This window comes from Grammomys surdaster, unplaced genomic scaffold (assembly GCF_004785775.1).
Source record: "Grammomys surdaster isolate TR1022 unplaced genomic scaffold, NIH_TR_1.0 124160, whole genome shotgun sequence".
NCBI lineage: Eukaryota > Metazoa > Chordata > Mammalia > Rodentia > Muridae > Grammomys > Grammomys surdaster.
In genome coordinates, this window is record NW_021619243.1 from 126074 (window position 1) to 143462 (window position 17389).

A 17389-nucleotide genomic window follows, 5' to 3' on the forward strand; every position below is an offset into this window, starting at 1 on the left:
TTTCAACAAATGGTGCTGGTTCAACTGGAGGTCAGCATGTAGAAGAATGCAAATCAATCCATTCTTATGTCCTTGTACAAAGTTCAACTCCACGTGGATAAAGGTCCTTCACATAAAACCAGATGCACAGAAACTAATAGAAGAGAAGGTGTGGAAGACCCTCTAATACCTATGCACAGGGGGAAAGTTCCTGAACAGAACACAAAGGACTTATGCTCTAAAATCAAGAATTGACAAGTTGGACCTCATAAAATTATAAAACTTTTATAAGGCAAAGGGCACTGTCAATAAGACAAAACAGCAACCAACAGATTGGGAAAAGATCTTTACCAATCCTACATCCAATAGATTGCTAATATCCAATATATCCAATGAACTCAAAAAATTAGACTCTAGACAACCAAATAACCCTATCAAAAACTGGTAGTATAGATTAACAAGATTTATCAACTGAGGAAACCCGAATGGCCAAGAAGCACCTGAAGAAATGTTCAGCATCCCTAGTCATCAGGGAAATGCAAATTAAAACAACCCTGAGATTCCACCACACACCAGTCAGAATGGACAAGATCAAAATCTCAGGTGGCAGCACATGTTAGTGAGGATGTGGAGAAAGAGGAACACTTCTCTATTGTTGGTGGGATCGCAAGATGGTACAACCACTCTGGAAATCAGTCTGGCGGTTCCTCAGAAAATTTGACATAGCATTACCTGACGACCCAGCTATACCACTCCTGGGCATAAACCCAGAAGGTGCTCCAACATATAACATGTATACATGCTCCACTATGTTCATAACATTCTTATTTATAATAGCCAGAAGCTGGAAAGAACCCAGATGTCCTTCAACAGTGGACTGGATACAGAAAATGTGGTACATTTACACAATTGATGGAACTTCTAACTCAAGAGATGTAATGAATAATCAAAAATGTCTGGAGACAAAGTGATATTATCTGTGTTTCTTGGATAATCATTAGGCTGTCTTTCTTCTGTGGGACCTGTATAAATGAAGCACCAACCTGACTGCTAGTTAGACAGAACTTTGTAATTCCTCTGACAACCATGTAAGGGCCTTCTTTCCTACTGACATATTTTCCCCTCCTGAGGAACACTAACAACCCTCACTGTTTGCTCCTGACCTTCAATTCTTTTAAGCCCATGTTATACAAAGCATCTATAAAGGAGCCATCAAAGATGCTGATATACACTTGGATTGAAGTGCTTTAAATTCCAAAAGTTTCATTCTCTACAAGATAAATTTTTGAATTAAACACAGATAAGCCATCAAGACACCAATTCACATGTATTGGGCTAATTGATATTTCGTTGATAAGTTAAACCCACCTATTCACTTTTGGAATATATTTAGAGCTCTGTCCTTAAAAAGATGGCCTGAGCCGGGTGGTGGTGGCGCATGCCTTTAATCCCAGCACTTGGGAGGCAGAGGCAGGCAGATTTCTGAGTTCAAGAGTTCCAGGCTAGCCTGGTCTACAGAGTGAGTTCCAGGACAGCCAGGGCTACACAGAGAAACCCTGTCTCAAAAAAAAAAAAAAAAGATGGTCTGAAAGTCTGAAGTACACTTTAAAGTGATCCTTCACTTTATAACCTTGTGGTAGTCCTCAGGTGTATTTTATCTCTTAAAGATGCACTGCTACATCCTCTGCTTTGAGAAATATATACGGGAAATCTCAACTTTTTAGATTCAAGATATTATGAAAAATCTGTAAGGCATATGTTATATGAATTCAATATTAACTTAAGTTATTTTTCTTGTTCCTGGCACTCCATTTTACAAAAAACACTTACTCAGGATTTAGCATTGACCTCCAGACAGAGAAACAATATTCTCTCCTTTGCTTACTGACAGCATAGTCTAAAACATACGATGCTCAATTTGAATCCCTTAAGAAATAATAAAAATGCCATATTGCTGACATAATAAAACACAGCAAGGGATATTACCTGCCAGGGGGAGAATACCATTTCTTCTCCATTGGCATATGGTTGTGTCTGTATGTGTTGAAGATGCATCTCATGGAGACTACAGACCACAGCACACACAGCATTGTATATATTATAGCCTTCTTCACTCATGGATGGGTCAAAAAGGTATCTGGGAAGTAAATCCAAAGAAGCATTGGGTTGGCAGTTCTCCAGAAGCTGACAATCAGACTTTGAAAATGAGCACTTGAAAAACAAAAATCAAAACTTAGGAAGACAATTGTCCTCTGGGTATTTGTAGGGATTAACTGTTTGGACAAAATTCATAAACTCAACCACCTCTTCATGGTGGTGTGAAAAAACAAGACTCCCATGAAATGACTCAACCATAAAATAATCAGAATAGCTATCAACACCCTATTAAGAGTTCAAGACCGGGGCTGGAGAGATGGCTCAGCGGTTGAGAGCACTGACTGCTCTTCCAGAGGTCGTGAGTTCAAATCCCAGCAACCACATGGTGGCTCACAACCATCCGTAATGAGATTGGATGCCCTCTTCTGGTGTGTCCGAAGACAGCGACAGTGTACTCATAAATAAAATAAATAAATAAATCTTTAAAAAAAAAAAAAAAAAAAAAAAAAAAAAAAAAAAAAAAAAAAAAAAAGAGTTCAAGACCCAGACTGTCCATGTCACTAACACATTCGCAATATGTCGCATTAAACCATGTACAGAAATTATGTCTCCATAAATAACAATAACATTTGCTGATGATTCCTTAGTCTTCTCTGTGTTTTTGCATAATGCATTGGAAAATATATTCCATGTGCCAGAGATCATTTTCAAAAAGACTATGCAGATGCCATGGCTCTCCACATTTTCTCTCAAGTTTGATAGTATCTGAGTCCCTCTGTGGTCATCTGGGAGGGTCAAACCAACCCAGGACCAACTGAAATGAAACAACAAAAAAAACTATGACAAATGACAAAGATGTTTCCTTGGGAGCCATCTGGTAGAGAGAATTAAACTGACCTCGGTCATTCAAGAGAGAGTCAAAAGGTTCAAAAGTGACCTGAAGAGATAAGAAAATACATTGGCATCAGACACAATCCAAGATTGAATTAAACACATGGAAACAGTCAAGATGAAGATGATCTTATTCTGTAAATCCAGTACATGTTTTCTACAAAAATTGCTAATATGTCTTCAGTTCCAATAACATAGCTGGTCTTACTCATCTCTTATTTCATTCTATTTTAAGCAATTGAAATATAGGTCTAATATAAAGTATCTTCTTACTTTTCTTTCATAGGTGATTAACTCCAGTGCCCCTATTTTACATTTATAGACAACTATAATATCAAGAAAGGATACATGTCCCCTAGTTCCCACATCCCATTCCTCACCTGAGGTATTTTGTAGAGTTGTAGTAGTGTTCCAATGTGGGCAGATGCTGACCATGATGGGCCTGTGATTACAGCAGGTGACTTTCTCTTTTGTCCACAGTCACAATTAGAAAGGGGATTGATTATCCCTGTGCGCCACAGAAAGGCACTATAAAGAATATTCTTTTCAGTATATGGAATGTTATAGATATCATATCCAAGAGTTATATTGGGTAGAAGATGGTGGTTGCTGTTGATCTCCTCAATGGCAAACATAAGAGCCAGAACAAACTGGTAGTTCTTAAACTTATACCTGCACAGATTTCACAAAATTACACAGGAGGAAGCTGTAGACCATACAACTTCTCTATTTATTGCAGTGGTTTTATAATGTAAATGCCAAGGTTTCTGTGTCATTATTATAATATCTTCTCATGAGTGACTATAATTAGAATGGGCGTTTTAAGCAGGTGAGATCAGGAATCTCCTACACTCATTGATTATGGTTCCTGTGACTCCAATTAATCTTTGTATTGCTTTATTTATCTCTCATGTGTATAAAAAATAAAAAACTGCCCATCAACTGAGTTTTGAAAAAGATCAGAATTCTTGTGTTTGGATCTTGGCCTTTAAGCCTCTACAATTATGATAGGACAATGCATTTTGATCCAATCACCCACTTTCCTGTGACAATATCCACCTTAAAATTAGCACAAAATTGATTCAATAATATATTGCCACAAGTGTCATTTCTGTGACTTCTTAATAGGGCAGTCTGAAACACACTACATAGAACTGGCTGATAGGAACTAATGACAATCTTCCTGGCTCTGCCTCTCAATTGATGAGATTAATTTATGTGATTCCATTCCCCAATTTATTTCACCTTTGTGTGTATCTATGAGTTATGTGTATCTCTTCTGTAGATGTGAGGATGTGTGCAGGTATAGTTTCATCAGTTTCATGATCTATGATTTCAAGGCAGAGAAAGACATCCAGGATCAGTCCCATCTGTCCACATGATTTCATCTGGGGTCTCTTAATCATTTGTTTAATTATTGACTGACTGGCTAACTTCTTTTTTCCATTCATATGACTTCTGGTATGCCACATATCCGATATACATGATGCATGCAGGCACAACAAAATTTGTCATCGTTCCTTCCTCCTCTATACTCCTTTTCTTAGAAGCTGTTGAACTTTATAGACTGCATGCCCTGAGGTGTGTTTCTTTTAAACCAAGTGGATTTTTCTAGTAAAATAAAATAAAATAAAACAAAAGACTTCATGTATGTCATAATTTAAAACAAATATGCAAGGATGCACTTGCATTTATTAGGATGAAATCATAGCAATAACAGAACTCATAAAGAGTAGGAGAGACTAGAAAGACTAAAATAAGAATGCAAAGAGTGGCTATGAAAATATTTTAAGGCCGGGTGGTGGTGACGCACGCCTTTAGTCCCAGCACTTGGGAGGCAGAGGCAGGCGGATTTCTGAGTTCGAGGCCAGCCTGGTCTACAGAGTGAGTTCCAGGACAGCCAGGGATACACAGAGAAACCCTGTCTCGAAAAACAAAAAAAAAAAAAAAAGAAAATATTTTAAGTAAAAATGTATTATGGAGGAGGCTGAGGAGAAGGGCAGCCCCATGGGAAGACCAGCAGTCTCAACAAACTTGGACCCCTGAGCTGTCTCAGACACTGAGCCACCAACCAAGCAGCATATACCTGCTGATATGAGGCCCCCAGTGCATACGCAGCAGAGGACTGCCTGGTCTGAATTCAGTGAGGGAAGATGTATGTAACTCTTGAGAGACTTGAGGCCGCAGGGAGTGGGGTGGTCTGGTGGGGTAGGGTTGGGATAGGGACATTCTCTCAAAGACAGTTGGAGGAAAAGGTATGGAATAGGGAGTGGTCGGGGAGAAGACTAGGAGGGGGATGAAGACTGGACTGTAAAAAAGGATTAAAGAATACTAATAAAAAAGAATTCTCCGGGTCTGGTGAAGCTTTGCCAAGATGTCCACAGACAACTCAGATACCTTGTGGGTGGGCAGAAATGGCCTCGGAAGTTGATGAACGAATTCCTGTGCATGAAGAATTCTTCTTCTGTGGTGGAGTTGAAACCTGGATCATAAAATGTGGGCCCTGGACTAACCTCTTCGATAAACAAGGTGTCAACAAGCCAAAACAGCTTATCTTTATCATTCCCGGTAACCAAGGCCATTACCCCCTTCTACGTGCCATTTGCAATGGCCTTGTACTCTTTGATGAAGAGCCGCTTGCCAGTATGGATAATTTCTCATGCTGGCTGTTCCTTCACTTCCAAAGACAAGAAGATTCTTACAGCACCACAGGAGTCAAATGCTCAAAAAACTGAGGACATCTATGGTCTGCATGGTCAAATAGAGCACAAAGTAGCTTTTCTGAGAGCTCATGTACCAAAGGATGTGAACCTTATACCCACTGGCCATTCCATAGGCAGCTATATTGCCCTTCAAGTGATGGACCGTGCCCCCGAGCTGCCTGTCGTCCATGCCTTTCTGCTGCTCCCAATCATCGAGCGAATGTCTGAATCGCCCAACGGCAGGTTTGCCACTCCACCTTTGTGCCGGTTTCGATATATGCTCTACGCTATCAGCTACTTACTTCTTAAGCCGTGTCCTGAAATAATAAAGTCCTTCATAATTCAAACAGCCCTGGGAAAAATGAGCTTTGAGACTGTAGTTCCTGTGAGGGACATTCTTCAGCCATTCTGTCTTGCTAATGCTGCCTACTTCGGGGGCCAAGGAATGATCCGTATAGTGAAGAGAGATGATGACATCATAAAGGAACATTTACCTAAGCTTACGTTTTACTATGATAAAACAGATGGCTGGTGTCCGGTAAAGTACTATGAAGACATGAAGAAAGATTTTCCAGAAGGCAATATTTACCTCTGTGAGAAAGGAATACCACATGCTTTTGTTTTTGGTTTTAGCCAGGAGATGGCTACCATGGTTGCTGACTGGATAAATAATAGACTGCCCGAAAAATAAGTACTGGCCCAAGGGGAAAAAAAATCACCTACGGCCAATACATGGAAGTTGTGGGTGTGTTCTGCGTAGGGATAAATGCTTAATCTTAATGCTTGAAAGAAAAATTGAGACCCTCTTGGCTTACAGATTACAGCTCCCATACCCTGTGTTAAGACTAAAGAGAACCCAGTGGATGGCTCATTCCATAGGGGGGCAAAGACCAGAGGATGCTGACGGTGCACTTTCCCGGTTCAGGGGAAAACCACTTCAGACTTCATACAGGTCCTGGCTGAGATCATCGACATGCTCTTCATGATCCACCTGCAGTCAACCAAAAATCAAGTTTGCCTGACTTTCATCAACTAACTAGAAGGAGTTGTTGAAGGATCCTGACTCTATTCTGCCACAGAATAGCCAACAGGCTGCTCCTGACCCCTGAAATGACAGGGCGCTGCAGGCTCCTCTAGAGCAAGAAGGGAGGGATGAAGAGTCCGCATCAGATTTGTTTGGGCGTGGGATTTCTCACTGGTGTGATTCCTCCAGTGACGCTCCATGGACAGGAAGCAGTGAGCCACCCATCCCACTCATGATGCCATTAGACCTTGTGACTCTTCCCTCCGGAAAATCTCCTAGAACATAATTTTTTGGAAAGGTGTTTTAAATCATTGAGCAAAACATTAACATAAGTTCAAAAAACAAAGAATTCTCAAATCAAAAACAATAGAAACCAAAATTCACCACACTTAAGTCTGTACATCACAATGAACTTCTATACAATTAGAATAGCCATTCTGAGTCACATTAAGAAAATTTAATATTGTGCATCTCTCATACTCTTTATCTAGAATATATATTTGTATTTATATATTCATATTGTATGTATATTTCATATATGTACATATATATACATATATATGAAAGACCCAGTATTGGATCCTGTAGAACTTGATCGAAAGAGTCCATTGCTGAGGACACTACATTCTTGAACCATGAAACATGGAGAAAACATCCAGTTAATCACCTACTTTACTTCTCCTGGCTAGATTTCATAGTAATGTAAGATTCTATGCTTGCTACCAAGGGAAAAAAAATCATCATTCTCCCTAAGCTGTGAACTATGAGGGATACAGTAATGACTGGGTTTACCTGATATGCCATCTGGTACTAAAATGGGCACACATGTTACATGTGGATCCAACCTTTGTCTGATTTAATATAAGATACATTCCATAGTATAGAAAACATGCATTACATTATAAAGATGGCAAGACTCTGCAATAAGGTAAGTCATAGACCCACAGAGATAGCTTAATAGTCTTATTATGCTAAAGTACAAAATCCACCACTAATGATTTATTGATGCACCCATGGATTTGTGCTTCCATCAGTCCTCCTCATAGATTCTTTTTACAGTAAATGGCAAATAATACATAAACCAATTACTGATCATGGTACAGATAATAATAGACAATGTAGTGCTAATCCATAAATATGGGCTAGACATCATACCTCTACCAACAAGACTGAGAGATCACTGCAGAAAAGTAGTGGGAAGATTGTAAATACCAGAAGCTGTGGCTAATCTCAAGAGAAGAATATTTTCAATCCACAAGAGTTGCACATCTGAAGCCAGCATGACTATCTATGTGGAAGCAGCTCTGCTTAGCTCAGGCTGCAATGTGCAGAGCCCTGAAGGGAAGTGCTTCACACCTACAAGTGGCCACAGGCCATGTGCACACCACAGCTTGAAACGGCCAGCCAGAATCACTGGCCCTGGCATCCACGAGACACCAGCATGGGACATGGCTCTGAAAATCTGCCACACTGACTCCACAAAGCTGGGCTGAGCCCAGATCATCCCGCCATCCATGAGGTACCCAGTAGAAAATGAGACTCTAATGCTTAATGATTAACCAAAGGCTTTATATGTTTGGTAATGCTCAATAATAAGATCCCCACACAATTGGAAGCGTCAGACAATTAACTAACCTAGATATAAGTTGTTACCCAGGACTGTTCTTGGTCCAAGCTTGGTTCTCCATCCTCCTACATCTTTGCCTCACCCAGCTCCTCCTCCTCCTCCTTCTCCTCTCTTTACTCCTCCTCTTTCTCTCCTTACTCCTCCCACCTTAGCACATCCCAACAAGCAGGAAAATTTCCTGCTACACATGTACTAGACCATGTGTGCTCAAACAAAACAAAATACCAACATGAAGGGTAAAGGCATGAAATAACACCCTGTGCCAGGATACTATTGAGATTTGATAGTCACAAAGCGAGAGATAGTCAATTTCTTCACTGCTGTGACCCTTAGGTCAACCATACTCAAAACAAAGTTTCAGTGACAGAAGCACTTATAGAACACAAACTGTACTTGACTGAAAAAAAAAATAAAAGAAACAAGCTCCTTTGGTAAGAGGATAAGTATCAAAAGTGAGGATAGAAGAGGATGGAGTGGTCTGGGTGAATATGATCAAAATGTTTTCTGTGAAACTAGTAAAGAATTAAATGCTTTTCACTGGGCAGTGGTGGTGCACGCCTTTAATCCCAGCACGTGGGAGGCAGAGGCAGGTGGATTTCTGAGTTCGAGGCCAGCCTGGTCTACAGAGTGAGTTCCAGGACAGCAGGGCTACACAGAGAAACCCTGTCTCAAACAAACAAACAAACAAACAAACAAACAGAAAAAAGAATTAAATGCTTTTCAAGTCAAAAATAAAATTGAGTGAGTATGTCTAATGGAGGGGCATTTTGTCATAATTGTGAGAAACGAGAAACATAAATAAAGTTTTTGTCAGTAGACAGTATAGATTTAAATGCACACATATATAAATATGATATGTATCATTTTGACAATTTCATATGTGTAAGCAAAGTCTTACAAATACATTATCCAGTGCAATCACCACTACATATTTCATGATGAAGCAGCATGGGGGATCCAAGCTCCCCAACATGGTATTTCATAAATATGTACAATTCATATATGATAATTAAAGTTGTTTAAATTAAACACAATTTTATTTGATACTTTATCCTTTTTTCATTCAATGAGTTTATAATCTGCATTATATACTTTTTTTAAACATTCATTTTAATATATTTTAGCATGTGTAATATCTTTATTTTCTTATGACCAGATTTTTTTCTTTTCTTGTCACATTTTTTCTTTTTTTTTTTGCCCCATATTACTATCCATAGAGATCCATATTCTTTGTCTCTCTTTTTCTAGTGTGTGTGTTTATGTGTTTAGAAAACAAACAGGAAAATTGATAATGAAACAAACAGTTATTTCAAAAAACAGGGAACCTGGGTTTGGTAGTATACACCATTAATACCACTGCTCAATAGGCAAAAGAAGGTAGATCTCTGATTTCAACGTTAGCCTGCTGTACATAGAGAGTTTCAGGACAGCCATGACTACACGAGAAACCCATATGTCAAAGAAGGAAAGAAGGTGCTGGGAACAGCATACAATGACAAGGACTGCCTGCAGTAAGCCTGGATGGAGACATCCCAGAAGCCCATGGCAGCTCCTTGTAAAGAGGATGATGTCTGGGACCCTGAGAAGCAGGAGACACATTCCTCCAGGGGACCCGCCATCTGAAATAAGGGACTGTCTACAGTAGGCAGGGATGGAGACATCTCAGTAGCCCTCAGCAGCTCTTTGTAAAAAAACAGTTGTTCTCATTTCTCCTAATCTTAGCCCTGGACAACAGCTGTATAGGTTTCATCTGTGTGTGGATGTTTTTCAGTTGTCCTGGTGTGCATAATTCTATCTATTATATCTATTATACTGACTTTCTTACTTCTTTCTCCTTCTGCTCTGGTGAATTCTGTGAAATCAGATGTTCCTTGATGTAATGATTCTTAAATAATTAAAAACTGAGTCATAGGGGACAGCATAACACAGTCCTAACGGCCCAGGTGCATGCTGTGTGTTCTCATCTTGGAAACAATGCAATAACTGCATAATGTTAGTTCCTGACTAATGTTTGACTTGCAAAGAAAGTTTGAAGAAATTATTAGAAAATGAAATAGAGCCAACACTGGGACCCCAAGAAAGGAAAAATCTATTGAAGTTATGAAATAAGTTTTGCACAACATTTAAGAGTGGTTCCTGGATAAACAAGTATAGAATGCATAAAATTATATACTAGTAAAACTAAGTCAAAAACACTGGGAGTCTTAGGAGAGTCATCGTGTGCAGTGTTCATAAGTAGAAAGCTAGTAAACTACTGAGTTAAGGGTTAACTTGACTCTTTCCGGCCACTGCCTGGCAGCTTTGCCCATGTCATTTACCATTAGAGCTTCACAGGAAAATGCAAGTAGCTGACCTTGGAGCTCTGAGCTCTGAAGTGTAATACGTTGAAAGTTAAAGTTTAAATAATGATAAATTTGCAATTATTATTATTATAGCTACAGGCCTGGGAATAGGGAAGCTTGAAACTTTAGGGAACAAATGTAATTCTTAATTCTTTGTGGGATGTGGTTATTCTTTTGAATTTGATTTGGCAATGATTATACAATGTCTTTATTCCTATCTGCCTTAGGAATATCAATAAAAGACTGGGGCAAGAAAAAAATGAAAGAGCATATAGAGAGCAAGTGGGAGAGCATGAGAAGAGCATGTGAAGCATGAGTGAGGAGAGAATGTGAAGTGAGTGAGGAGAGAATGTGAGGAGTGAGTGAAGAGAGAATGTGGAGTGAGTGAAGAGAGAATGTGAGGTGTGTATAGAAAGTGTCTGTGTGAGTGAAAGGAGAGTACATGAAGTGTATGTGAGATGTGTGTGAGATGTGTGTGAAGAGTGTGTGTGAGAGTAAAATGGGAATGCACGGAGGTGTGTAGGAGTGTGGGAGTTCAAGAAAAGAAAAGCACACAGGGGAAAAGCAGAGTGTGCAGGAGAATGCAGAGTCTGTGCAGCCCTAAGCTGTGAGCGAATGAGTGAGAAAGAAAGGAGAGAGTGAGAGAGACGAGAGAGAAAATGTAAGCCTTGAAAAATTGCCTGTCAGTTTGTACCCAAAAAGTAGCCTGTGTATATTTATTATGAGCCTTCCAGATATCCCTGCTTCCAGCTGAGAACTCCAATCCTGTGTCAAGGCTGGAACCTGACAAGAAGAAACAAGCAAACAAATAAAGAAAGAGAGAAACAAAAATGTTGCCTTGAGAATAGGAGTGCATGCCTTCAGTCCCAGCTCTTGGGAGGCAAAGGCACACAGACCACTGCAAGTCTGGTCTATATAGTAAGTTTTAGGACTTCCAGGGCTATATGAGTTATAGAAACTCTGTTTCAAATTTTAAAAAATGAAAACAAAAAAAGCAGTGAAATAACATATGAAGCATCCCATGACCTCACACAACCCCACACACATTAACTTATTAAAACATAAAGTATTTTAGTTAGAATTATTATTTATTGGATGAAACATCATGACCAAAAGCAAACTACAGAGGAAAACATTATTTGGTATCTTTAGTATGATTACAGTTGGTGTGATGAAACACCATGACCAAAAGCAAGATGGGGATGAAAGTTTTTAATAAGTGATTACCTCCACATCATCGTCCATCACTGAAGGATATCAGGACAGAATATCAAACAGGGCCAAAATGTGGAGGCAGGAGATGATACAGAGGCCACAGAGGGTTCTACTTACTGGCTTTCTCATAATGTAATTCTTAGCCTGCTTCCTTATAGACTTCATGATTACCAGCCCCAAAATGGCTTCACCCACAAAAGGCTATGCAATAGGTTTTCCTACAACAAACTCGTATGGGACATATTCTTAACTGATGCTCCCCCCCCCCTTTCAGATGATTTTTGCATGTTGCAAGTTGATTCAAAACTTAGCAGCATTTTTAGCTCATGCTTCATTGCTGTTCATTATTGGGGGAAGTCAGGACAGGTTCTCAAGTAGAGGAGGGCTGCACACAGGAAGTGATACACTGGCCATGGAGCAATGTTGTTTTTTAATTTGCTCATTGTGGCTTTCTCAGTTTGCTTTCTTATGGAACTAGGACCACATTTACAGAGATAGCATCGTACCCACAATGGACTGGGCCTTCCCACATCAAGAAATGATTAAGGAAATACACTGCAGGCATGTCTATAGCCTGATCTTACTGAGGCAATTACTGAATTGAGTCTTCCTCCTCTCCAGTGTCTCTAGTTTGTGTCAAGTTGATATAAAACTAATCTGTACACCAATAAATATGAAATAAAAATTCTAAAAATGATTTAGACAATATGAGAAACTGTTAAGAAATTGGTAATAATAGTTTAATAAAAGTATAAGCTAACAAATACTCAAATATAATCTTACTAAGTGGCCATATACAAGATTCTTATGAGAATAATGATAGTAACAGAACACGCAGAAGAATCTGCAGAAAAGGGTAGAGTTCTGAGTAATTTCTTATATTATTTCTAAATGTTTACCACATCAAATAACTTACATTGAAAATTAGAGAATACTTCATGAGTTATTTATTCATTCGATTAGAGTAGATAAAGTTGAAACATCATACAATTAAATGATTTTTAATCAGTTAATTTAAAAGAAAATTAACCTACAAAGGTCTAGATATTTTCAACATCTTTTTCTGTATTCTATATTTATTTCTGCAAGTGATTGTTTGAGGAAAATGGCAGAAAACTCTCCACAGTGCTGATAATGACTGCTATCAGCACTCACCTACTCAAATCATGATAAAATCTCTAACATCAGAGAGGGTGGTACACACTTGAAGGGCTGCTTGTGTTTGTGTTTCCAGCTGTGCTGGAAATTACCTTTGTATATCACACCTTCTTTATAAATTGTCTAGAGGAAAAGGGATCTAGCAAACACAAACCAAGTGCCAGTTAAAAAAATAAAGTGTAGATAACAAACTACAATAAAGCAGACACCACAGTCATACTTTTCAAATAGATGAATACACCTCGAATACATGAAAGACCTTCATCAAAGAATTTCAAGAATACTCAATGGCCATTCTGACTGTGTATGAAGAAAAGATAACAGGGCTGTAATGCATGAAAATAGAAACTTCAATTATAAGGTTTCAGGCAAGAGTGGAGAAATGTGCTCAGGATCAGGGTATATTTAGATATCTTTTCACTGCTAAGACACAAAAAGATAAAATGGACAAATCAATCTCAGATCACTATTAGACACCAGAGCATTGTCCTAGAAAACTTGTAGGAGCTCCATTTTTCTATTCTTTTACGTGGGAAAATATAATACAAACATAAATGTACATAGAAAAATATGTCTGGTAATTGTATAAGAAAATATTGTTAATATTTTATAGTGAAAATATTCTTTTTTCAGTAATGAACTACTTTTATTATATTTCTGATTATGTAAAATTTGACTATAAAAGTGAATAATTTTTATGGGATAGAATCCTTTCATTCATCATGGGAAAGGTAACTAACTAATTATGGCTCATGTGCCTGAAAGTACACTCTTTCCACATGTAGATCTGTTGAAGCATGATATACAAAACATCACATGCACATGTGCATTGGTGCCTGGGCTGCTGAAAGTAGAACAAGGACATATGCTCAACTATGTTCATAGCAGCCTTATTTATAATAGCCAGGAGCTGGAAAGAACCCAGATGTCCTTCAACTGAGGAATGGATTCAAAAAATGTGGTATATTTACACAATGGAGTATTACTCAGCTATTAAAAACAATGAATTCGAGAGGTTCCTAGGTAAATGGATGGAACTAGAAATTATCATCCTGAGTGAGGTAAGCCAATCACAAAAGAACACACATGGTATTCACTCACTGATTATTGGATATTAGCCCAGAACCTTGAAATGCCCAAGATGCAACTCACAGGCCACATGAAGCTCATAAAGAAGGAAGACCAAGGGGGGGTGATTCGGTCCTTCTTAGAAGGAGCAACAAAATACTCAAGGGAGCAAATATGGAGACAAAGTGAGGGACAGAAACTGAAGGAGGGGCCATCTGGAGACCATTCCACCTGGGTATCCATCCCATGTGCAGTCACCAAAGGTAGATGCTGATGTGGAAGTCAGGAAGTGCATGCTGATAAGAGCCTGATATGGATGTATCCTCAGAGGTCTTCAAGAGTCTGACGTATTCAGAGGCAGATGCTCACAACTAGCCATTGAACTGATAATGAGGTTCTCAATGGAGGAGTTAGAGTGAAGACTGAAGGAGCTGAAAGGATTTGAGGCACCATGAGGAGAGCAACAATACCAAGCAACCAGAGCTCCCAGGGTCTAAACCACCAGCCTAGGAGCACTTAGGGAGGGATCCAGGGCTTCAGCCTGAATAAGTAAGAGTGGAGGGCCCTCCTGGGCATAGGTGGAAGAATAGAACCTTGACCTCATGAAGGCTGGACGCCCCAGGGGGTGGGAATTTTGAGGGTGGGGAGGTGAGAGTGGGGGGGGGTAGATAGAGGTTACATCCACAGAGAAGAAGGAGGAGGGGCGAGGGGATTGGGGGTTCCTGGGTGGGTGGGGGATGGGGTAAGGGGACAACATATGAAATGTAAATAAAACATCCAATAAAAAAATTTAAAAAAAAAGAAGAGTAAGAAGAGGCCTTAATTATAATAAATAGAAGGAGTTCCACCAGCATCCAGTGTTTTCAGGCTGCTATGCATATGAAACATATTTGTGATGTTATTTAAGCTGTGATCCTTAAGCAATTGTGTCAAGCTTGAATTACTTCATTGAGATATGAATTATGGCATGTAAAAATAAAATTTTGGATCTGTGGCCATCTTTTCTATGTTAGTCTCAAAGTAAATTATGTCAAGACCCCAAGTATCTCATGATTGATTTTTTTACTTCTGAACATATTCCTTCTTCTACTGTCTTTGATTTTTTTACTTAACACCCCACCAAGGATTTAACAATTACACAGCGATGTCACACTCAGCACAATTGACATACATAAGTATGTTTTCTTTCTTTCTATCCATTTTCTTCCTACTGATTTTCTCATATGTTCACAGACATTTACAAGGTCTGTTATTCTACTTCATGATATTTTTCCATAGATCTATAGAGATTTCAGATATATACGTTGAATAAGCACACTTTATCTAATCTATAAAGAGAATGAACTTAATTCTTCTCATTATTTTCCTAAGAAATCAGACTTTTCTGACACTATTTGTTAATATTGCAAATTTCAGAAAAGCTTAAAAATGCCCTTAAGTGACCACCCTTCCAGATAGAGCATTTTGGGAGCACTCAAACATAAAGGAGGAAAAGCAGTAAAAAAATATATGACAAACGGATAAATATTTAAAATCTGTCTGATAATGAAAAAGTTTAGGACAAAAAAACAAAAACACAAAAACAATGAAATGAAAAAAAAGAAAGAAGAAATAGACAATGACATGTGTAGAACAGAAATTGCTCACAAATTTTAATGGTGACAGTCCTCTCTGAAATGAGCTGCTGTGACTAGTCAGTACTCGTCACTCGAGCAACATTCTAGGCACTCAGGAGTCTCTTCACTCAGCTACATCATCTCCTCACTCAAAAGTACATCTAGACTTCAAGAAAACCAGAAGTTCAAGGTCATACTTAGATTAACTTATCCATACTCTGAAATTATAACACTGAAAATATTCAAATTATCTGGTGTTACATGAATGACAAACAAAAGATCGTGGATATTGAATAACAACAGGGAATTGCAAAATAAATAACATCAAAATTATCACTGTTCCTTTTAAAGAGGAAAAGAAATACACAAGAAAATACACTTGAAGAGATTTAAGAATGGAAAAGGAGGAGCGTGAAAAACCAAAGGTAATTTTAATCACTGTACCCACTAACTCAGAAGAATTCTGAACTCTGAACTCTTGGAATAAATAATTGTACTTACTGTGTATAAAAGTCTTGAAAATTGTATGGCATATATTTATCATGAACTTTAATGCCTGTGTACACAATATAAAGAGGGGAAAATGCACTAATTGTCACATCACCTTCATTGTAAAAATAATCCTTGCTTGTCACATAGCATTCATTGTCAGTAAAGGCACAAAAATTGGGAATATACAGGAGCCCAAAGGTAAAAATCCAGACCATCCTATTAACATATAAATCTGCCCAGCCATAAGACAGATAGAAACATACCCAATGATGCCTAGTAGGTATATATATGTTTCATGTGTTTTTGAACATTTTGTGCTTCTGACTGTTTTTTGTTTGTTTGTTTTTGGTTTTTCGAGACAGGGTTTCTCTGTATAGCCCTGGCTGTCCTGGAACTCACTCTGTAGACCAGGCTGGCCTCGAACTCAGAAATCCGCCTGTCTCTGCCTCCCAAGTGCTGGCACTAAAGGCGTGCACCACCACTGCCCGGTGTGCTTCTGACTGTTAATGAGTGCCTCTGTGTTGTCAATCACCCACAAGTTCTTCAGGACACTTCCTCCACTGCCAATGAGAATTGTGGAACTCTTTCTTCCCTTAGGCTCTGCATCTGAGGCCCTGTGTTCTCCTTAAAACAAGTCAGAAAATATGTTTTGGATCTTCTACTCTAGCCAGAGGCACCATGATTTCAGCCAAGAAGACAGCAGGAGCTAAAGGATCAACTTCCTATTGGGCTGTTTTGGCCAAGTTCAAAACTTTTAATACAGTAATTTTGGCTGAGGATATCATGCTACATCAGAGGTTGAAATGCTAGATGAATTGGAAGAAGGTCTGAAAATATCCACTCTAGTCATGCACAGGGCAAAGCAGGGCAAAGCAGTGGGCCATGCAATTACAAACAAAAGACAACTTTTGGATTTTACTCTTCCTGCTTACTGACTCCTGTCTCAGAATTTTCTTCTAGAAAAATATGATGTCTACACCCAACACAACCAGTTTATTTCTAACTTTGCAAAAGTCAATAGTCCTGCTGCATTTCTCACTTCCAAATTATCTACTTAATTTCAATGAGAAAAATCAAGTGTCCTGTTTATATTCTGAGATTTGAAGCCAGGCGGTGGTGGCGCACGCCTTTGAGAGAGAGAGAGAGAGAGAGAGAGAGAGAGAGAGAGAGAGAGAGAG

General features: G+C 38.8%; 2 pseudogenes; one reads left to right on the forward strand and one right to left on the reverse strand.

Moving 5' to 3' along the window:
- The window catches only part of LOC114636461, a 30093-nt pseudogene extending 13667 nt beyond the window's left edge, over positions 1–16426 (reverse strand).
- LOC114636463 lies at positions 5382–6360 on the forward strand (annotated as a pseudogene).
- Positions 16427–17389: the final 963 nt, after the last annotated feature.